The sequence below is a fragment of the Malania oleifera genome, chromosome 9, assembly GCF_029873635.1.
Source record: "Malania oleifera isolate guangnan ecotype guangnan chromosome 9, ASM2987363v1, whole genome shotgun sequence".
Classification (NCBI taxonomy): Eukaryota; Viridiplantae; Streptophyta; class Magnoliopsida; order Santalales; family Ximeniaceae; genus Malania; species Malania oleifera.
Genome location: NC_080425.1, coordinates 35,648,931 through 35,674,161, shown reverse-complemented (window position 1 = coordinate 35,674,161; position 25,231 = coordinate 35,648,931).

Here is a 25,231-nt window from a genome sequence, read left to right as displayed (position 1 = left end):
AATTTTAGATTTCAAGACAGTCATTTCCTTTTCTAATAATTCATTCTTGCTTACCAGTCTTTTAATTTTTAGGTCATTTTCTCTTTCAGCAAGAACTTTAGATTCACATTATTTCGTGCATGCTTCATACTTGTTTTCCTAAAGAGAATATTTCTTATTACATTTAACAATTAACTTATGAGTCCTAACATATTCAATCTACAGTTCTTCATAAGTTGGCATGCTTTCATCGTCAGTACTATCATTATGATTCAATACCAGACACATCATTCAAATCAGCATATGAATCTTTTTCAGATTTATCTTCTAAAATAGAAGGAATAAAGATAACATCATTATCAGTTAAAGCAACAAAACACTAGTTACCTCCTTCAAGATCAGTAGAGCTTGAGTCACACAGAGAGATCACCTTGTTTAGCATGGGTGCTCCATATCTCTTCTCAAGTTCATCCCAAATCTCCTTAGCATTGCTACACTCCATAACCTCACATAAAATATTAGAATCTAAAGCATGTAGTAAGGTATTCATGGCATCAAAATTAACCTGCACTAAGTTCCTATCATGATCATTCAATTCATAGTTAGATTTAGGAACACTAGCATAACCAATGGATTTAACAGGCACACTATTACCTTAATCAATGACATTCCAAAAATTCCAATTTAAACTGTACCTGATAGGTTCAATTAAGCAATTTATAATTTAGTTCAACGCACATGAGAACCTATATCTGCTACCAACATGCAATACACAACATACTACATTCGCTATACATGAGGCATTCTAAACTAAGCATGCATTCCAGTAGTATAATCAACTGTCCATATGAAATGTAAACCATCCAACTAGATACCATATAACCATGGATAGTTAGGAATTCAATGTAGTACGCACGTGGACATTTAGGCATGAAATAAAAGTATGAGAGCATTTTAGTTTATATAACCATGAAAGAATATATGCTTCCCCTGAGTGATGCGCTATTTCATTTTATGCCTTTTCTTATTTTTCAGGTTCTTTAGCTAGGTGCATTAAGATTTTCAATGATATATACGTTGGCTTTAAATGCTTTCATCTTAGAGGACCAAAAGGTCATAATAGATATTTCTTTAAGTGAACTAAGCCAATATTGCCTCCATTGATATGAATTTTAATGCGTGTGAGAGGCACCAAGTTGGAATGGCTTTCAATTTAAACTACATGTGCATAGGTCTACTTGAATTTTATACATTCATCTAGATTGAGACCAAAGAGATTTTATTAGCCATTCAACTCATCTCTAAGTGTATAAAGCTCTAATAGGTTTGACTTAAAGTTTGAGAGCTTTGTGTGAGAAGTAAAGAATGATTACACTTAAGGATTAAAAATTTTTATTTATGTTCAGGAGAGTATTCAGAAGTAGGACATTGTTCAAAAGGTATTTGTGCTAGTTAATATGTCCTAGAATGATGACTTGATTTTGATTTAGGCTTTCAAGTTCAATGATGGGTTTAGGATTAAATGATATATAGTGTGAGATGGATTCCCTAAACCACAAGCTAGTGCAATGGACAAAAGGTATGCTTAGCTTTAGATATTCATATTTTAGCGTGAGTTAAGCAATTTGAAATTTAAATACAAGGCAAACATGCCATGTCCATTTGGAAGTGGATTTTTATTCAAGCAGCCAATAATTTCATATTTCAACCAATGAATATATGCATCAATTTTAGATTGGTTATTTTGCCTGAATTTCCGTATTGAGTTAATTTTTCAAGATCCTTAGTATGTAAAATTTTGAATAGTGGATAAATACTAAGTTTTTACCGTTTCACCCCGAACAAGTTCCTAAGCCTTTAGACGACACTACCCCATATAGCCAATCCTAAATGCTAAGGAAGACATACGTGATCATGTAATTCTTGTTTGAGTAAATTCTTTCTTGAATTTCGAGGGGTTTGTTTTCTTAACAACCCATAGCATTTTTTCTATCTTTTATTCTCGACGGGTTAGGAGTCAGTGATTTTTTGACTTTCCATACTTGTTTGGTTTCACACACTTTCTTTTAAACGGGCAATCAAATTTTATGTGCCCCTTCTTTTTACACATGAGTGTATGGACTGGAGGAGGCACTAGCATAATGTTTCGATTCTTTTACAAAGTACCCCATGTATAGGTTCTTCCTTTTCCTATTCTCAACTCCATTAAAACCTATACCTTCCGTATCTGAGGTCATTTTTTGTGAACCTAACAACTTATCAAAGTTTTCCTTGCCTCTAGTGAACGTGTAGATGATCTTAGATTGGTCTTCTATTTTCTTCTCTAGTTCTTGCATTTTTAAGTTTTTAAGACCCTTACAAACATCTTGAAGCTTAATGAATTCCTTAGTCATATTGTTTGCCTTTTGTTCAAGTTCTGCAATCAAATGGTCTTTATTATTATCATTAGAAATTTTAGATTTCAAGACAGTCAATTCCTTTTCTAATGATTCATTCTTTCTTACCAGTATTTCAATTTTTTGGTCATTTTCTCTTTTAGCAAGAACTTTAGATTCACATTCTTTCATGCATGCTTCATACTGGTTTTCCAAAATAGAATATTTCTTATTACATTTAACAAGTAACTTATGAGTCCTAACATATTCAATCTACAAATCTTTATAAGTTGGCATGCTTTCGTCGTCAGTACTATCATATGATTCACAACCAGACACATCATTCAAATCAGTACATGAATCATTTTCAGATTTGTCTTCTAAAATAGGACGAACAAAGTTAACCTCATTATCAGTTAAAGCAACAAAGCACTGGTTACCTCCTTCAAGATCAGTAGAGCTTGAGTCACACAGAGAGATCACCTTGTTTTGCATGGGTGCTCCATATCTCTTCTCAAGTTCATCCCAGATCTCCTTAGCATTGCTACACGCTATAACCTCACATAAAATATTAGAATCTAAAGAATGTAATAAGGTATCCATGACATCAAAATTAACCTGCACTAAGTTCTTATCATGATCATTCAATTCATACTTAGGTTTAGGAACACTAGTACAACCAATGGATTTAAAAGGCACACTATCACTTTGATCAATGACATTCCAATAATTTCAATTGAAAGCTTTCACATACACAGTCATTCGAAATTTCTATACAGCATAGTTATCACCATAGAATATTGGGGGGGGGGGTTTGTGACCAATCTTCCCTCACATGAAGGAGATGCACTAACATGAACCATCATGATCATTTACTAAATGACATTTAAGTCTAAGTTACGAGGCTCTGATACCAATTGTTAGCTTTGGTGCAATCCCAAGAGGGAGGCGATTGGTATTTAAAATTTTTTCCTAGGTTTAGCTAATCCAGTAGGCAGTATTTCACAAACCTAGGGTCTTTCTACATATTCACATTCCCAAAAAAAATATTCAAATAATAAACATAAACATACAGGTGCAGAATGTAAACTGCGAAAAATAAAATCAACACCAGATATGATATCGGGGTTCGGCCAATACTGCCTACGTCCCCGCCTTGGCACACCCGCACAAGGATTACACTATAAGCTCACTTAATAGGTGGAGCGACAACGGTTTCAACTAGGTCAATTCACAGGGCTGACCTCAACCTACATCTTACCAGGATGGTGTACCTAACTTTCCTAACCGGGTCTAAGTCATTCCGGGACTATTCAACAAGGCTAGTCTCCCTCTTGAGGCCTATGCCTGAAATACAATCAACATGAAATTTTCGTACAAATAAACGCTTCTTACACAAGCAAATATGTACTACAATACGCACAGTATAATCAATGCACTACCAAAAAATAGGATTTGATAAGCTCAGTGTAGTCTTAATGTCTACTCTCAAAGATTAATGCAAATATGTGAGTGTGTGAGAGTGTAAATGATATGATCTTTGTGTCAAATAATGATTTCAATAGCAATGCACAAACAAAGATCCTAGGCACACTTTAAATATGTCAACAAATATTTTTCTCAAAATATAAACCTCAAAAGATATTCGTATTCAGTTTGTAAAAGTGATTTGATCTTTGTGTTCAAAATGATAAAACCAATCAAAGAATATTGCTACAAAGATATTTTAGCACATGGACAAATATCCTAACAAATATTTCTCAAAGTAAACCACACAAGATATTTGAAGATGATTTAAAAAGTATTTTTAGCAATCAAAATACAATGTGAACTCCTCGAGATATTGCAATGAAAATGCGGTACTCAAAAGCTCAATGAAGTTTTTCCTACGGAAGACTTATTAATAAAATTTCCTAGGAAAAACTTAATGCTTTGCTCTCCAAGAAAATAATCTCAATTAATAAAGCAAGAGAGAGAAAAAGGCTATTGATAATAACACTCAAGCACACTTACAAGAGGATTTTAGCAATAAGAAATAGTAAGAGTGAGTGTAGGAGGCTTGGAAATGAGTATAGGAGATTTTGAGTTTCAAAGAAATTTTTTAATCAAGATTGCTAATTAGGTGCTAATCTTTTCAAATGAGGGGGTATATATAGAGTACCCCAAAATTATAACCATCCAGAACACATAGGGAATTATTAGGATTGTTTTAAGACATTTTAGCAAAGTAAACCTCATTTAAAAAATTTAACCTCGGTAAAAAAATTGTCCAACCTAAGAGCACCGGTAGACCAAACTTAAGGTTTGGTTGACCAAGTGACAGAGTTCGGTCGACTGTGCAAAAAATGAACTAAGAGTTTGGTCGACCAGACTAAGTGTCTCAAGGGCGATTTTTTCAATTCCGTGCGGTTCGTTCGATCAGGTGACTTTGAACTAGGTAGTTTGGTCGACCGGGTAGTTGGATTCTCCCACGTGGGGGTTCGGTCGACCAGAGCGTTACCCATATAAATCTGGTTAGTCGACTGAGGAGTCAAAACGTCAGTCCATGTGGGAGTTCGGTTGACCAAGTTGTGTGAACTTTGGAAGGTATGGTTGACTGAGCTTTGGTCAAACTGTTGACATCTGACCGGTTCGATCGACCAAATGCTTTTATACGTTAATCCAGTTCAGTCAACCAAACATGCATTTTTAATATATTTCGGTTCTAATCCCCTTATACAATGACCTTATTCATATGATGATTAATGTTAAGACTATAAGGCATATATTTATGAAGTATAGGGAGTCCTAAGGTCAGTCTAGGTCTTTTAAGCATATACCCTAAAAAATCTAGCGTCGGTCGACCGAAGGGTGATCCCTAAGGTCATTTGGTTTCCCTATGGTCATTTGAGCTTATCTACCCTATTATACATGTAATGCATTAATTATTACAGACCATTGAACTTTAATTATTACAGACCCGAAGAACAACTTAATTAAATTACAATGAATAAACATTCTGAGTCTTTGTCTTCTTTAAGCCCATATGCATGCACCTTATAATACTTCCGATTGGTCCTCCACACAAATTCATCAACCATTAAATACTAGAGTATTTGTCATAATCAAAATGGGATATGACCTATAAAGTCAACATTAAGCATTTGAAATTATTTACCAAGCAAAGACGTCATATCCAATTGGAAGTGGATGCAAATACTAGGATTATATATCTTAACCTCGAACCACTCCCAGAGCCTACAGTCATCACAACCCTTAAACCTAATCCTAAGATCTAAGGAAGTATAAAATAATTAGGTTATATCTATTTGACTCCGATCTTCCTCATGTCCTAGGAGGTTTGTCTTCATAATAACCCACATCATTTCTTTGTCTATACTTATGGCATTTCTAAGTTGGATACGCCCTTTCATTTTACAAAATAAGCGAAATTTATATGCATGTGGTAGATTATGCTTACTTATTTTATTTTTATTTGACGCCGTATGAATGTGGGACTTATAATATGAACCCTTTTTGAAAAATTTATTTCTTTTGGCTCTTAAGGGTTTATTTTGATTATTCTTTTCATATTCTACTTTGGGTGCAACTATAGAATAATCATCTATTTCTTCTTCTAAGAAGATAATTTTCAATATCTTCTTAATCTTTCTCTTCTCAAGGATGGCATGATAATCTTTTAATTTTTTTAATTGTATAGTTGTCCCTTTATTCTCAATTTTCAAAAATGATTTCTACTAAGTTAACTTAACTAGAAATTTATTCATTTTCAATAAAGTCTTTTCTAGTTTTTCATACATTAGCATGCTTTCATTATTCAATTTAGCACATGATTCATCAAAAGAATTAACACAATAATTTTCACATGAATCATTGCATGCAATGTCAATAGTACAATCATAATTTTCAATAGATGATTCAATGCATAATATATTCTTGTATTCTACATGAAAATCATCAAGTGCATCAAAAGTAGAATTTTCACAATATTTAATAGATGATTTAGCACATGAAGCAACACAACATTCAACACAAGAATCATCCATCAAGCTATAGAAAGAATCATATGCCTCCCATTCTATTATTGCACTATCCTCTATTTACCACTTCATGATCATTTGAGTTAGACACTATCGAAGTGGTGGTCTCCTTCTCTTGGGACTCTCCATATTTCTTTTCAAGCTTCTCCTAGATATCCCTCAGATTTTTACATTCCATAATTTCATGAAAAATATGAGAATCTAAATCACAGTATAATAATTCCATGACATATGAATTTGAACGCATTAAACTATTATCACACCTGCCAAGCCCTCCAATTCATAGATTTTACAACTATGCACATTCTAATTTTCCAAGCGGTGTAATCAACACCACAAAATAATGGAGGACTAGAAGGTGATCACCCCTCTCCAAATTGGGATACACCAAATTAAGCCATCTTGATCTTTTAGCAAAAACTTTTAAGTTAATGCTACGAGACTCTGGTACCAATTGTTAGCTTTAGTGTATTCCTAAGAGTGGGGTGAATTGAAATTTTAAACTTTTTCTCCTAGGTTAAGTCAGATGTTAGCAGTATATCACAACCTAGGGTCTTTCTATGCAATCCCAAATGCGCAGATAAATATAATATGTCGAAATTTAAATCATGCGCATCATTCATACTATAACATAAATGTGCAAGAATATAATTGTGAAAATATAAACAGACACACGATATGTTATCGGGGTTTGGCCAATGCTGCCTACATCCCTACCTTAGCTCTCAAGCCCGAGGATTCCCACTATTGCTCACTTAATAGGTGGAGCAGCACCATTTACAACCAGGCCAATTCACGGAGCTAACCTCAACCTACACCTTACCAGGATGGCGCACCTAGCTTTCCTAACCGGGTCTACGCCAATCCGAGACTATTCCACAGGGCTAGTCTCCTTCTTCAGACCCACGTCTGGAATACAATAGATGTAAAATTTTACGTACAAACAAACGCAGCAGATATGTACCACTACACACAATATAATCAATGCACCTCAAGTATGTATGAACTATAAGCTTGGTGCTCTACGTGTGCAATCAACACTCAATAAGATTTATAATCTTAAATATGCGCAAAGTAAAGTACTTCAAATCTCAATATTAGATTAGTGTTTCAAAGATGCTAGCAATAATATTCAAACAAACTCAAAAATATTTTCTCAAATATATCTAGCACAAGAGTTTTTTGAAATCTAGCTTTGTAAAATATTTTTGCACAAAAAAGTATAAGCCCAAATGAGTATTGCAATGATAATGCAAACTCACTTAGCTATATCATTTTTTCCAACCAAAGATTTATCAAATGAAATCGGGGGAAAAATCTAGCTCAACCCTCAATATGAAAATCAAATGTGTAATATACAAGTGGGGGTTTCTAGCACAATATAACAAACAATAAGCACTCATAAGGCTATATTTCTCAAAGGAATTGAAGTATTATGAGTGTATAGGGTTGGAATGAACAAATAGGGTTTAGGAAATTTGAGAGTTTTTGGCTAATCCTGTTTGCTAATCACCGCTAGTCTAAGAAAATGAGCCCCTATATATAGAGAGAGAGGCCAAATTATGACCGTTGGGGACACCAAGGGTATTATTAAATTTGTTTTAAAACCCATTAAGAAAATTAACCCTGTTTACTTAATTTGAACCCCGATAAAAAAATAAGTAACCCGAGAGGTTTTGGGTGGCTAAACCTTATCTCGGTTGCCCGAATAGACTCAGTTCAAAAATATATTTTTAATCATTCAGGTACCCAAGTCTGGGTTTGGTTGGTTGAACCAAGGCAATTTTCCTACTGTCCGCAATTTAGGTGTCCGGTCTAATATTTAGTTAACCAAACTCACAAGTTCGGTCACCTGAGGTCATTTTGAACTATAAAGTTTGGTCGCCCGAGTTGGTGAAAAGTACCCTGACACAGGTTTGGTCGCCCGAGGGCGGTATGTTCATTATTGGTTCGGTCGCCAGAAACTAGGTCAACCCGTTGATTTCCCAACGGTTTGGGCGCCTGAGGTGTTTTGGACACCATGGGTTCGGTGGCCCGAATCCTCATGATTTTAATCATTTAAGTCCAATTTTAAACCAACTGATTCCTCTGATTGTGTAAGTGATATAGGAACTGTTTGTGCATTTGTTTAGGGACTTAAGGTCTTTCTATCCTATCGAAAAAATCCAGTGTCGGTCAACCGAATCCCTAAGGTCTCTCTAAGGTCTTGAGCTTATAGTCCTACATGCATGATATGCAAATTATTAGAGACCTTGGATGATTATTATTACAAACCCAACGAAATGAAATATAGATTACAACAATTAAAAACATTCCAGGTCTTCATTTTCCTCAAGTTGCCATGTGCCATCAAATGATCTTCCTAATATGGCTACACACAAACTTGGCAAACGTTAAATACAGGAGCATTTTTCATAATCAAAACAGGGTATGACCTATGGGGTCAACAGTATTTAGTATGATGTATATATTGACTTCTGTTGTTAGGTATACTTTTATGAGATGGACTAATCACCTGGTACCTCACTTCGGGTCGAGTTATGTATGATATATGGTATCAGAGTTGGTTGATAGATGCTGATTGATTATTATTATTATTTATTGTTGAAAAGCAATGGTAGAGAAATCAAGTCATCACAATTTGGTATCAGAGCCTAGGTTGCTAGGTTCTGCAGACTTCAGCGGAATACAATACCAAAGTATAGGAATGGGTCTTGATAAAAGCAGGAGATGGGTAGACTGGGATGTGAGTCAGTCATTGTGGAGGATAAGATTGTAATTTAGGGTTCTATCTTGCAACCTGGAGGCAGGATATTTAGTGGTGGTTTCTATGATCTTCTTGGGGTGATGATTTCAGGAAAGGCATAGTAAACTATCACCGATTCTTGTTTTTAAGTGGTAAGACCGAATCTTGAATTGGGAATGAGGATGTTAAGATGAATGGTTAGAGAAGAATATTTTATAGGTCTTAGTCAGATGAGTATATTAGTTGTGTTATGATGATAGAGTTCTAAGATCAGTCGTTCCATTTCAAGATGGACTCTCGAAGTAGCAGTGCATATGCTGGAGGTGATGATGCAGGGTCTTCTAGTATAAGCAGCGGAGATCTAGATGCGGTGCTACGTAGTGTCACCCTATAAGTTATGGTGGAAATGGCTAGGAGTTCAGGGTAATGGGAATGCACCATTGATCAATTTACACATATGAATCCCCCATCTTTCTCTAAAGGGGCTGACCCATTCGTGGCTGAGAATTGGGTCCAGGATATAGAGGAGACATTGGCAGTTCTCCCATGTACAGAATAGTAGAAAGTCCCATTTGCTACATTTAAATTGAAAAGAGAGGCTAAGAACTGGTGGAGATCAGCGAGATTGTTAAAGGAGCAGAGATCTGAGCCTGTAGCGATAACATGGAGCCGCTTTAGCTAAATATTTTTCGAGCGGTATTTCCTTGCTACCACTAGAAACGCTAAGGCCAACTTGACACAAGGGCATATGATGGTACAACAGTATGTCGCCAGATTTGTCGAGCTATTCTATTTTGCCCCTTATATGGTGCCAGATTAGGGAAAGAAGATGAGAACATTTGAGGAGGGTCTGAGGTAGGGTTTATATGAGCAAGTAGTGGGCTTTCAGGCCAATAATTTTTCAGAGCTGGTAGAAAAAGCTATAGTTATTGAGTCTAGCCTATAGAGAGGTACCCCAGCACAGAGCTAGAGGAAGAGGCTCATGCCTCTCGATTTTCAGGAAAATACCAATCGGGGGCCTTGGAGGAGATAGGGTAGTAGAGGAAGTTAGAGACAGGGAATGGGAGACCGAGTGGTACAAGGTAAACCATTGTACCCTTCCTGTTCTAGGTGCCATAGGAGACACCTAGGAGAGTGTCGGGTCAGAGAGGTGATATGTTACCGATGCTATCAATGTGGCCACATAGCGAGAGACTGCCGAGCACTGCCAGCTATTGCGCCTGCTTCTAGACCATACCGAGGTGATAAAAGGAACCTTGAGATGGTCAGCAGATGAATACCACCCCAACATGGGTCTATGTTTTAACGCTAGAAGACGCTGAGGCAGCAGGAGATGTAGTGACAGGTATTATTTTAGTTTTTTCATATAAAGCTATTATCTTATTCAATTCAGGGGCGACTCACTCTTTTATAGCTTGGGAGTGTATCAAGATTTCTGGGATAGAAACTCAGCCATTTGATGTTAGTTTGTCAGTGACTACGCCAATTGGGACTGTAGTGTTGTGTAGAAAGGTACTCAAAAACTGTCTAATCTATATTCAGGGGAGATCCTTGCTAGCTAATTTGGTAGTCTTAGATATGCATGGTTTTGAGATAATTCTGGGGATGGACTGGCTAGCTACTAACTATGCCAGTATTGACTGTTATCAAAGAGAGGTAGTGTTCAGACCCCCAGGAGAGCAGAAGTATAAATTTGTGGGGACATGGGTACGTACCCCACCATAGAAATTATCAGCCATACAGGTGAAGAGATTGTTACTAGAGGGATGTCAGGGATACTTGTCTTGTGTAAAGGAAGCATCAGAAGGGGAGTTGTGGTTAGAGGATATCCCGATAGTGAAAGATTTGTCGGGACTACCTCATGATCATGAGGTAAAGCGTTAGAATTGGTGTATTCCCAAGATTGGGGTGAATTGGAATTTTAAACTTTTCTCCTAGGTTAAGTTAGAAGTCAATATGATTTGACAACCTAGGGTCTTTCTATACAATCCCAAATGGGTAGATAGATATAAGAAACGTAAATTAAATCATGCGCTTCATTCAAACTATGACATACACGTGAAAAAATATAAATTGCAGAAATGTAAAGAACACACACGAAATATTATCGGGGTTCGGCCAACTGTGGCTATGTCCCTGACTCTAGCTCGTAAGCCCAAAGATTTCACTAAAGGCCCACTTAACAGGTGGAGCGGCACCGATTACAGTCAGGTCAATTAAAGGGACTGACCTTAACCAACACGCCTTACCAAGATGGTGCACCTAGCTTCCTAATTGGGTCTAAGCCAGTCTCGAACTATTTACCAGGTCTAGTCTCCATATTCAGGCCCGTGCCTAGAATACAACAGATTTGAAATACAATTTTTGTGTACAATGAAATGCTTCTTACATAAGCTGATGTGTACCAATATAATCAACACACTACCAAATGATAAGATATGATAAGCTCAATGTAGTCTCAGTGTCTACTCTCAAAGATTTGTGCAACTATTGCAATCAGTACGTGAGAGTGTAAGTGACAGGATCTTTGTGTCAAAATAATATTCTCAATCACAGTGCACTAGCAAAGATCACAAGTATACTTCAAATATCTCAACAAAGTTTTATCAAAGTAAACCATAAAAGATATTCAACAATGATTTGTAAAAATGGTTATTTGATCTTTGTATTAAAATGATAATCTCAATCAAAGGTATAACAATAAAGATCTTTTAGCACTCAAGCAACTATCTCAAAATATATATATTTATCAAATATAAGCACAAGAGATATTTTGAGAATGATTTGTAAAATATTTTAGCAATCAAAATCCAAAGTGAATTCCTTGAGTATTGCAATGACAATGCAAAACTCAAAGGCTTAATGAAGTATTCCTAGGGAAGACTTATTAACAAAGTCTCCTAGGTAAACTTCAAGCTTAGCTCTCTAATAAAATAACCTCAATCAGTAAGAACAAAAGAGAGTTTAAGCCTAATGAGAAGAACACTCAATCACACTTACAAAGAGATTTGAGCGATAAAATCTAGTAAGAATGAGTGTAGAAGGCTAAAAAATGAGTATAAGAGATTTTGAATTTCAGAGGATTTTTCCCAATTAAGATTGCTAATTTGATGCTAATGATTTCAAATGAGGGGGTATATATAGACTACCCTTTGATCATAGCCGTCCAGGACACATAAGGAATTATTATAAAAGTTTTAATTCAATTTAACCAAATTAACCTTGTTTAAATATTTTAACCACGGTAAAAATAATGGGGCAACCTGAGAGCACTGGTCGAATGAAGGAAGGTTCGGTTGACTGAGCTGTGCAACTTCAGTCGACTGGGAATAAATTGAACTAGAAGTTCGGTTGACAGGTCGACCAGGTTCCAAAAGTGATTTTTCTTTTTAGCGCGGTTTGGTCGACCGGGAGCTTTTAAGCTGAGTAGTTCGGTTGACTTGAGCGTTGAGTTCCCACACGTGGGAACTTGGTCGACTAGGGTGTTGGCTTAAGAATTTGGCTTGGTCGACCGTATGGTAAAGTGTTGACTCGGAAGGAGTTCGGTCGACTGGGTGAGAACGAACTGGCAAGTTCGGTCGACCGGGCAGTGGTCAAACTGTTGACCCCACACCAGTTTGGTCGACCGAGAGATTATGTACTTGAGCAATACGGTCGACTGAACATGCAACTTATGTGCATTTCGGTTCTTCTTAATCATGCAATCATATATATATATATATATGCATGTGTGAGTGTCCTAGGGTCATTTTTAGGTATTTTCCATTTGAGCTTACCTATCATACTATGCAGGTGATGCATATAATTATTACAGTCCATACCCTATTTATTATTGCAGACCCATAATGAATAACGTATTTAAATACAACATAAATATGGTCTTTAGGGCCTTCAACTTTTACTCCTCGTGCCATCATTTTGTCCTGCCAACAGTATACCTGCACATATCCTCAAACATGCATCAAATATAACAAGTATTTGTCATTATCAAAACTAGGTGTGACCTATAAAGCCAACATTCTCCCCCTTTTTGATGATGAAAAATACATAATGTAAAAAATATGGGTATAGCCTTAGAAGGCTTCTCCTAACACTATGCATTAAGTGCAGTTCAATTTCAACCCAATTTTTTGCCTCTTCATCTCCCCCTTTTGGCAATAACAAAAAGGGCCATAAAAACTACAGCTTTAGGCAATGGGTAAAAATCATTTTTATATACAATAAGTTTGGAAAATTTTTGAAAAATTTTGGTAGAGTGCCACTAGAAAATAGGACATTCCAAAAAAAAAAAATCATGTATAAAAAAATGACATGTTTTGAGCTTATAAGACCTAGCAATTTATCCACAACTACTCAAACAGTTCCAGTATAATCAAAATGTAAAACATAAATGCAACCATCATTTGGTAGTAGATATGAGAATTATGCATCACAACCAATAATCAATGTTCACAAAGTCTAAGCCAATAAAAGATATCAATAATTATATTTTGTAGTTAGACTTGTAAACTTATTTGAAAGCTCTCCTTGACAAATTGAATCCAAGCTTAGAAATAAGCTGCTTAGACTAGATGGATAAATATTTCATTAAGAATGTCAAGAAGTGAAAGCAATCAATTTTTTTTAAGTCTTCTAAAATGAATATACTGGATTTAGGATTTATTCATTTTACCTTTCAATCAGTATAATCATCCTTATAGATCACGCATGCATCAAAAGACATACATTAATACATGAAATAAAGCACATAACCGAGAACAATCCATATCAAAACATACTGGATATAATGATGATTATGGTTCTTAGAAGAGCCTTAATATTCAATAAGTCAAACCACGATGCATATGAGTTCTTTATGGTCCTTTCCTAGGGATGGAGCTACGCTCCTTAAATACTTGATGATTATGTAAGGATGAAGTTTAATTTTTATTGACTTTTCATTCATTCTTTCAAAAATATTTTAACTTTTAATTTTATTATAATCATCATTGGACAAGGTTTTATGTTGGAAAAGTCCACCGAAATTTCAGTAGCATGCCATCTGCAAATAGGACATTTCCCAAATAAACCTACATAAAAGACTCACAGCAGCCAGTATATCATAAGTTTAGGGCATGCGAGAACCTATAATACGCTACCAGCATGCAATTCACATCAACTGCATCCGCCATGCAGGAGGCATTCTAAACTAAGCATGTAGTCAGGTAGACAATGATTTATATGCCATTTGTCACAGAATATCCAACAAGAGAACAGAAAGCTATCATCTAGGCATATACATACATGAGTTACACACAAACATAATCATGGGAACATGCAATACCTAAGAAATATACAACCACAACTTCCCCAAATCAATACATACCAACAAATATAAATAAGAGCAAATAACCCAAATGTCCGTAGAATCCAAAATGGACAGCGGGTGAGAGTATAGTATGTGAGAAAAGAGAAAAGAAAGAAAATAAAAAAGTTGTTTATGAGTACAGACCAGAGAATATAAAGGATAATGAATCGTAAAGACAATTCCTGATCTTGCAAAATACTCCCCTAAAGCTAAATGTCGCCCCATCAATACCGCCATCGGCTATATCGCTCACATCAAAGTCGAAATCCATCATCATCCTATCTCTCTTGTCCTACATCTCCTAGATCCGGTTATTCAACTCGCTAAAGTTGACCGCAATGACCCTCTCCATCTCTGTGAATCAATTCACAGAAGAGATCAAGAACTGTCTAAACTCATCATGAAGTGCACTAGATGACGACGCTAGATCTTGAAGATCTAACTGGACAGATCCTCTGAACTGCCCAAAGGAGTCAAAAAGATTGGTGATGACAGCCATCAAATCAGTGTTCGTTAGTTGCATGGGCTATGGTGGTAACTCCTGTGGGGCCTCCTCCTGAGCTGCTACACCCCTTGCCCCAGATGGCAACCATATGTTGCCGACTAGCTCATATCCCATCAGTATTTGGGTGACAGTGGATAATATATTTGTAGAACTCCTCCTTTTTCAGCACGGAGACATTGGATTGGGTGACTCCCACTGCTCAAAATAATTTGTTCAAGATCCCCCCGTATGGCATAATGATCCTATGCCCTATCGTTTTGGCCATCGTCCACCGTATCATTAAGTTGGGTAAATTTAGCTTCTTCCGAGTGAACAGGCACCACATAACAAAGCAGTCTAGGAAGGAGACATGCACCCTAGATCCCGCCTTAGGCAAGATATTATACGAAATCAGGTGGTGCATAATCTTGGCCTCTAAGGTGAACTGCCTATACTGAGGTGGGTGATTCTGACTGGTGGCCAGTGAATCAAACATAGTCAAATTGGCAAAAGTAGCAATGATAAAATCCTATTCATGTATCCAAGATGTTACTGAGTCTAACATTCAAAATTGCCATAGCCAATATCTAGAACATCAGATAAATATTCTACATCAAATTAAATATCGGTCCTCACTACCTTGGAGAAAATATCCTTTCTCATCATTGCCTAAGTTAGCGTAAAAAAACCTAACATAGGTAGGGCCACTGGGCCGATAAGAAATAAATGTTTTCCACCCCTGATAGTAGAATATTTCCAAAATGTTGTTCCATAAATTCAAGATCTAGAACTTACCCAAAATAGCTTCTTTTGCGCGAAACTCCCGCACATATCTGATTTTGGCATGTTCTGATAGAAACTAGTTGTCCTTAGCGTGTGCCATATCATGGGCTTCGATATGATCATCTTGATGTGCCATGAGTGCTGAAGAAGATGGGTTTGGTACTGATCTAAGAATATGGGATGATACTTAGAGGAATAGTGGAGGAGCTTTAAGGTTTTTCTAGTGAAAACTAAGTTCTGAACATGAAGGATATATATAAGCACCGAGGTTTGATCGACTAGGAACAGGTTTGGTCGACCGTCCCTTTAAATTCTTCACAAACCGGCAACGTTCGGTTGATCGGAGGAGACTTGTATTGAAATGGCTGGTCGACCGAGGTAGGTGCTAGGTTTTTATTTCGGTTGACTGAGCGTAGACCGACGGGTTCGGTTGACCAAATTTGTGAAGCTCAAATGGTTTAATCGACCGCACGGTTAAAGTCAATGAGACAGTCGACCAGCAGCTCTAGTTCATTCAATGCTCGGTCGACCGAGCATGGTCATTTTTTCAGTTTTGACCTAATTTTAACCAAAAAGCCCTTCCTTAAGTTCAGATTGGATATATTACATGTATTTCCACACTGATGTGATTCTCTAATGGTTCTTGGTGAAACAATATTATATAATTAAAGCATATACCAAGATTTGATATTTTAAGCAAAGACCACTTCCCAGACTTACAGTCATCACAATCAACCCCTAAATCTAATCCTAGGGTCTAAGGAGAAAATTAACTAATTTGATAATTTTAATTTAAATCCATTTTTCCTTAGGTCCTACAGGGTTTGCTTTTCTGACTATCCATTTCATTTTTTTTCCTAAGCCTCTAGCACTTCTGGATGGACAAGTGGATAGAGTGTGCCATTTAATTTTATGACGAAAGCAAGTTTTAAATTTTCATGAAGAGCCATGCTTACTAATCTTGTGTTAGCGAGATGAGGCTTACAAATTTGTACGGGATTTATTAAATGATTTTGAACCCTTTTTGAACATATTTTCCTTTTTAAGTCCTGAGGGTTTATTATCTCCCATTTCTCCCTCCTGGCAGATTTTTTTTCAATAATTTCTTTATCTTTTTCTCCTTTAAGGTGGCATGATAACCTCTTAATTTCTCTAATTGTTTAGCCAACCTTCTATTTTCATTTTTCAAAAATATTTTCTTTTTATGCATCCTAACAATGAACTTATGAGCACTAATGAATTCCTTATGCGATTTCTCATAAGTTATATCACAATAAACATCCCATGAATCATTTACAGTATTATTACAAAGTTTGACAGATGATTTAACATACAATATATTGCAATATTTTCCACGAGAATCATCGCATGCATCATTAACAAAATTATAATGAAATTCAACAGATGATTTAGTATTTGACAAAACATAGCACTTAGCAACAGAATCATATACAGAGGCTGAGATAGGATCATATACCTCAGTTTCTGTTAATGTAATTACCCTATCATTTATCACTCCCAGATCATCTGAACAAGACACCTGTGGAGTGATAGTCTCCTTTTCTTGGGATTCTCCATATTTCATTTTGAGTCCATCCCAGATTTTCTGTGCACTATGACATGTCACAAACTCAACAAAAATATTAGAATCTAATGTAAGATATAACATGTCCGTGGCATATGAATTTCCATGCATCAAGTTAATATCATTTTCTATTGGCATACAAATTCCTTTGATAATCACCTGCCAAGCCCTCCAACTAATAGATTTTGAAAATACATTCATTCTAATTTTCCAGGTGGTGTAATCGACACCACAAAACAACGGAGGACTAGTAGGTGACTGTCCCTCTCTGAATGGGGATACACTAATGAGAGCCATCTTGATCTTTTAGCAAAAAAAATGTTTAAGTCAATGCCATGAGGCTCTGATACCAATTATTAGAATTGGTGTAATCACAAGAATTGAGGTGAATTGAAATTTTAAACTTTTCTCATAGGTTAAGCAGAAGTTAAAATGATTTCGCAACCTAGGGTCTTTCTATACAATCCTAAATGCGCAGATTGATATAAGAAACGTAAATTAAATCATGCGCTTCATTCAAACTATAACATACATGTGAAGAAATGTGAATTACGGAAATGTAAAGAACATGAACGAAATGTTATCAGGGTTCGGCCAACTGTGCCTACGTCCTCACCTCTAGCTCGCAAGACCAAGGATTCCACTAAAGGCCCACTTAACGGGCGGAGCGACACCGATTACAACTAGGTCAATTAAAGGGGGTGACCTCGACCAACATGGCTTACCAAGATGGCACACCTAGCTTTCCTAACTAGGTCTAAGCCAGTCCGGGACTATTTATTAGGGCTAGTCTCCCTCTTTAGGCCTGTGCCTGGAATACAACATATTTGAAATACAATTTTTTTGTACAATGAAATGCTTATTAAATAAGCTAATGTGTACCGATATAATCAACACACTACCAAATGATAAGATATGATAAGCTCAATGTAGTCTCAGTGTCTACTCTCAAAGATTTGTGCAACTATTGCAATCAGTACATGAGAGTGTAAGTGACAGGATCTTTGTGTCAAAATAATATTCTCAATCACAGTGCACTAGCAAAGATTACAAGTATACTTCAAATATCTCAACAAAGTTTTATCAAAGTAAACCACAAAAGATATTCAACAATGATTTGTAAAAATGGTTATTTGATCTTTGTATTAAAATGATAATCTCAATCAAAGGTATAACAACAAAGATCTTTTAGCACTCAAGCAACTATCTCAAAATATATATATTTATCAAATATAAGCACAAGAGATATTTTGAGAATGATTTGTAAAATATTTTAGCAATCAAAATCCAAAGTGAATTCCTTGAGTATTGCAATGACAATGCAAAACTCAAAGGCTTAATGAAGTATTCCTAGGGAAGACTTATTAACAAAGTCTCCTAGGTAAACTTCAAGCTTAGCTCTCTAATAAAATAACCTCAATCAGTAAGAACAAAAGAGAGTTTAAGCCTAATGAGAAGAACACTCAATCACACTTACAAAGATATTTGAGTGATAAAATCTGGTAAGAATGAGTGTAGAAGGCTAAAAAATGAGTATAAGAGATTTTGAATTTCAGAGGATTTTTCCCAATTAAGATTGCTAATTCGATGCTAAACATTTCAAATGAGGGGGTATATATAGACTTCCCTTTGATCATAGCTATCGAGGACACATAAGGAATTATTATAAAAGTTTTAATACAAGTTAACCAAATTAACCCCGTTTAAATATTTTAACCACAGTAAAAATAATGGGACAACTCGATAGCACCGGTCGACCGAAGGAAGGTTCGGTTGACCGAACTGTGCAAGTTCGGTTGACCGAACTGTGCAAGTTCGGTCAATTGGGAATAAATTAAACTAGAAGTTCGGTCGACCGGTCAACCGGGTTCCAGAGGCAATTTTTCTTTTTAACACAGTTTGGTCGACCGGGAGCTTTTCAACTGAGCAATTCGGTTGACCGGAGCGTTGAGTTCCCATATCTGGGAACTCGGTCGACCAGGGCGTTGGCTTAAGAATTTCGCTCGGTCGACCTTATGGCCAAAGTGTTGACTCGGAAGGAGTTCAGTCGACCGGGTGAGAATGAGCTGGCAAGTTTGGTCGACCGGGCAATGGTCAAACTGTTGACCCGCCACCAATTCGGTTGATCGAGAGATTATGTACTTGAGTAGTACGATTGATTGAACATGCAACTTAAGTGCATTTTGGTTCTTTTTAATCATGCAATCACCCTTTTCTTATGACCATATATATATATATATATATATATATATATGCATGTGTGAGTGTCCTAGGGTCATTTTTAGGTATTTTTCATTTGAGCTTGTCTATTATACCATGCAGATGATGCATATAATTATTATAATCCATACCCTATTTACTATTACAGACCCATAATGAATAACGTATTTAAATACAACATAAACATGGTCTTTAGGGCCTTCAACTTTTACTTCTTGTGCCATCATTTTGTCTTGCCAACAGTACACCTATACATATTGTCAAACATGCATCAAATACAACAACTATTTTTCATTATCAAAACTGGGTGTGACCTATAAGGTCAACATAGAGTTTTCTATTGACCTAACTCCAGGAACAACGCCGATATCTAAAGCGCCATACAGAATAGCTTCGGCGGAATTAAAAGATTTGAAGGAAGAACTTCAGGAATTATTAGATAAGGGGTTCATTAGGACCATTGTGTCACCCTAGGGAGAACCGATATTGTTTGTGAGGAAGAAAGATGGGTCGATGAGAATATGCATCGACTACAGAGAAATTAATAAAGTGACCATTAAGAATAGATACCCGCTTCCCCGCATTGATGATTTGTTGGACCAGCTTTAGGGGACACTGATTTTCTACAAGATTGATCTATAGTGTGGGTATCATCAAGTGAAGGTCAAGGTAGAGAATGTTCCGAAAACAGCGTTTATAACACGGTATGGTCATTTTGAGTTCCTATTTATACCGTTTGGACTGATGAATGCTCCTGCCGTATTCATGGACATGATGAATAGGGTCTTTCATTAGTACCTGGATCAGTTTGCTATAATTTTTATTGATGATATTTTGGTGTATTCAAAGAGCCTCAAGGATTATAAAGAACATTTGAGAATGGTTCTTTAGGTGCTGAGAGAAAGAAAGTTGTATGAAAAATTCAAGAAGTGTGAGTTCTGGTTGAAGCAAGTCACTTTCCTCAGACATGTGATATCCAGTGGTGCCATCTCTGTGGATCCGAGCAAGATTGAAGCGATAGTGGACTGGGCACAACGAAAGAATGTGTAGGAGATCAGAAGCTTCTTGGGACTGGAAAGATACTATTGCTGATTTGTAGAAGGATTCTTTAAACTGTTAGACCCTTTGACCATATTGACCAAGAAAAATATAAGGTTTGAATGGACAGATGAGTGTGAATAGAGCTTCCAGGAATTATAGCAGCGACTCATCACTGCACCGGTTCTAATGATTCCTTTAGGAGAAGAAGGCTTTGTAATATACAGTGACGTGTTAGACAATGGGCTCAATTGTTTTTTTGATGTAGCGAGGGAGAATTGCAGCATATGCTTCACGCTAGCTCAAAGAATATGAAAAGAATTACCCTACCCATGATCTGGAGTTAGCAATGGTGGTTTATGTGTTGAAAATTTGGAGACATTATTTGTATGGGTGTAGGTGTGAGATTTTCACAGATCATAAGAGCCTGAAATACTTCTTCGTGCAGAAAGAATTAAATATGAGGCAAAGGAGATGGTTAGAGCTGATTAAAGATTTTGACTGCACCATTAGTTACTACCTAGGAAAAGCTAACGTGGTAGCTGATGCTTTGAGCCAAAAATCAGTGGGTTCATCAGTATTAGCTATGGTGACTTAACATCCGATCTAGATGGATTTAGAAAGGCTTGGTGTAGAGCTGGTAGACGGAAATCACCAAGCATTCATTGCTAATCTAGTAATTCAACCCACCTTACAAGAAAGAATTAAAGCTGCTTAGATGAAAGATGCGGAATTAGTGAAGATTATGGATAAAGTGTAGAATGGTTAGGGAGCAAAATTTAATTTCTTCGAGGATGGAGCTTTGAGGTTTCATACTAGGTTGTGTGTACCTGTTGATGCTGAGATTAAGAGAATTATCTTGGAGGAAGTGCAACGATCTCTTTATACAGTGCACTATGGAAGTACTAAGATGTACAGGGATCTTCGGGAGTCTTTTTGGTAGAGTAATATAAAGAAAGAAATTGTTGAATTTGTAAAGTAGTGCTTGACATTCCAGCACGTGAAAGCTGAGTATCAGAGTCCGGCGGGAACATTGCAACCACTTCTCATCCCCGAATGGTAGTGGGAGCATATTTCGATGGATTTTGTTACAGGGCTACCACTGGCATTACATGGACAGGATGCCATCTGGGCAGTCATTGACCGATTAAAGGAGATTGCTCATTTCCTTCCCATCAGAGTTAACTACTCCATGAGTAGACTGGCCAAGTTATACATATAGGAGATAGTTAGGCTGCATGGCATGTCTGTGTCCATTGTATCAAAACAAGACCGATGGTTTCACATCTTGTTTTTGGAGGAGTTTGTAAGGAGCCATGGGTTCTTAGATGACATTCATCACAACATTTTATCCTCAGACCGATGGACAAAAAAAGAGAACTATACAGATACTTAAGGATATGCTGCAAGCTTGTGTGCTGGACGTTAGGGGTAGTTGGATATAGTTTATATCATTGGTAGAATTTTCTTATAATAACAGCTACCAAACCAACATTAGGATGGTATCGTATGGGGCGTTATATGGTAGGAGGTGCCGATCTCTGTTATACTAAGATGAAATAGGAGAAAGGAAGATTTTGGGACCGAAGTTGGTACAACAAACTCATGATAAAGTCAGACTTATCAGAGATAGAATTAGGGCAACTCAGAGTCGGCAGAAAAGTTACACAAACACTCACCAACGTGAGTTAGAGTTTAGTGTAGGGGATCATGTATTTTTGAAAGTTGCACCGTTGAAAGCAATAATGAAATTTAGGAAAAAGGGTAAGTAGAGCCCTAGGTTTATTGAACCATTGGAGATCTTGGAAAGAGTGGGCTGAGTTGCTTACAGGTTGGTGTTACCACCAGTGCTGTCCAGAATCCATGACGTATTCCATGTATCCATGTTGAAGAAATACATCCCATATCCCTCCATATGATTAGTTATGAGGCACTAGAGCTTAAGGATGCTCTGTCATATGAAGTGCCAATGCAGATACTAGATCGAAAGGAACAGGAGCTACGCACAAAAGGGATTCTATTGGTAAAAGTGTTATGACGCAACCATGCAGTTAAAGAAGCTTCATGGGAATAAGAGGATAAGATGCGCCAGATATATCCACACTTGTTTAGTGGAACCCATAGTTGAGTTAGTTAGAATAAAAGTAAATGACAGTGTATGTTTATTAATTTGTATAGTGTAGAGTAGTTAGTGTTTTGGTTTTGGTTATGAATGGTTTTGGGAGAGTTTTATTTTTGTAAATGATTGTAATCTCTCCCCAAACCCTCCTTTGTAACCACGGTATTCTTTCGGCATAAGTGAGGGTAATTAATAAAATTACGGTGTTTTTCCTTAAAGTTGGAAAATGTGATAGATAGCGAATTTTGAGGTTGAAATTTTATAAAGAGGGAAGAATGTGGAGACTTGGAAAATTTAAATAATAAGAAAAATAGAGAAATGAAGGAATTTGGTTTGGTAAAGACCAAATCGTTGACGGTTTGGTAGGAGGTCAGAAAATCGTTGATGATTTTGTAGCGGCTTAATTAAAGGTAAAACGGTGAAAACAAAAGGGTTAAAAACCTAAATCATCGACGGTTTCGACTGCCAATGCTAAATAAGGGAAAATCTTGCAAGCCATTTTTATCAAATGGAAATAAATCTCTCTCTCTCTCTCTCTCTCTCTCTCTCTCTCTCTTTCACACACACACACACACACACAAACACCTTACAGTAACCTCTCCCCTTCTCTCTTTGATTTCTCTCCAATCTTAGTCCAAATTGACGATCAGAAGCTACCACGTGATTCTATAAGTGACCCTGAGCGAGTTAATCGAAACATATTTTCAATTTAGGCATTCCAGGCACCACTCCAAATCTGAGGTAAGGGTGTTAAATGTTGAAATTAAGTTGATTAAATGGAGTATATGGGCCTATAGATATTTATATGAATATGATTATAGGGTTGATGTTGATTAAACTGGGGAAAATGTAATTTTAGGGTTTTGAATTTTGAACTCTGTGGGCGTGGATTTAGGGATTTTAGTAGGCATCTCAGTAAGCAGGTAAGGGGAATAAATTATAATAGGTATTTTTGGGAAATCAACTGTTGATTAAAGTATCTGAAAATTGAGAACATGGTATATAGTTTGAAAAACTATGGTACGAATATTTTCCCTATGATCATTATATTATGATTATTAGTTAAACGTTGTGTGGCTTGAGGAATATTAAATGATAATTTTATACTGGGAATATGAGTTACACTGAAAATTTTGATTTGTACTGAGTAATGATAACATAAGAGATACTGATATGTTTTATACAGAAATGTTGATATGAGAAACACATATGTTTTACTGACAAATGATAATATATGTGATATACATATATGTTTTTTAGAGAAATGATAAAATATGATATACAAATATGTTTTTACAGAGATATGATAAAATATACAGATATGTTTTTACTGAAATGATGATATACGTGATATGCACAGAGATGTATTATACATAAATGTTGAATTGAGATATATACAGATATAAGATGAAATGAATACAGATATGATGGAAATAATACAGAAATGATGAGAATAATACTGATATAATGATATATACAGATGTAATGAAATTTGATTACAAAAATGATGAAATGTGAACACAGAAATGTGGAAATGAGAACCGTGATGGACCATAGTTGTTCAGAGAGCACAGTACCCTTGCTAGCATGGTGTTAGTGCAACCACACATCTGGTATAGAGTATGGCGAGACAGTCGATTGGGCCTGTGAAGGGTTGTGTTACCCCCAGGGTCCAGACTAGGATTGGGTAGGCCAATCGTATTACAAATATGTTCCCCGTTTTGATCTAACCAGGTAGGCCAACCGTGATTAGGTCCAGCCTTCGGGCCGTACAACCCGGTCATGTGAGGTGAATACATGACGATGAGATTGGAATATCCTCAGGATGGTTACTCATTACAGACATGATAATTATGACACAGAGATGATAAACAACCATGAGCTACAGACACGTCGTGCTGTATACTGGTGGATTGTCATGAGCTGGGGCTTGTTTATGAAAAGTGAAATGAAAGATAATAGTATATCTCAGAGGTGTTGATTAGCCATGAGTTACAGACATTTTGTGCTATATGCAAGTGGATACTCATGAGCTAGGATAAGACTAGGGGAAATGGAAATTTATGAAAAGACATTGATATATGCTTACACAGAAATGAAAGCCTTTGAAAGCTATTGAAATATGAATATGAGAAATGGAAGCTTGTGAAAACATGTTGTTATTTGAATACGAGAAATGATATGAAAGCTTATGAAAATATGTTTTTGCATATATATATATATATATATATATATATATATGATTATGAGTACATATATGTATATATTTTCCCAATTAATACAGTTATTTGAATGAATGTGTTATTATATAACAAAACTCATATTGCCACACATTGTGAATAACTTATTCCGTCTTATTGAGAAGTGTCTCACCCAGAATTTAAACATTTCAAGAAATGAAGATAGACAAGCAGAGAGAGCTACGAGGGAGAGGAGACCATAGAACCCTAGTAGTTAGGGTAAGTTTTTTGACCAGGGGATGTGTTTCGTATGACCCCAGAGTATTTTGTGGATT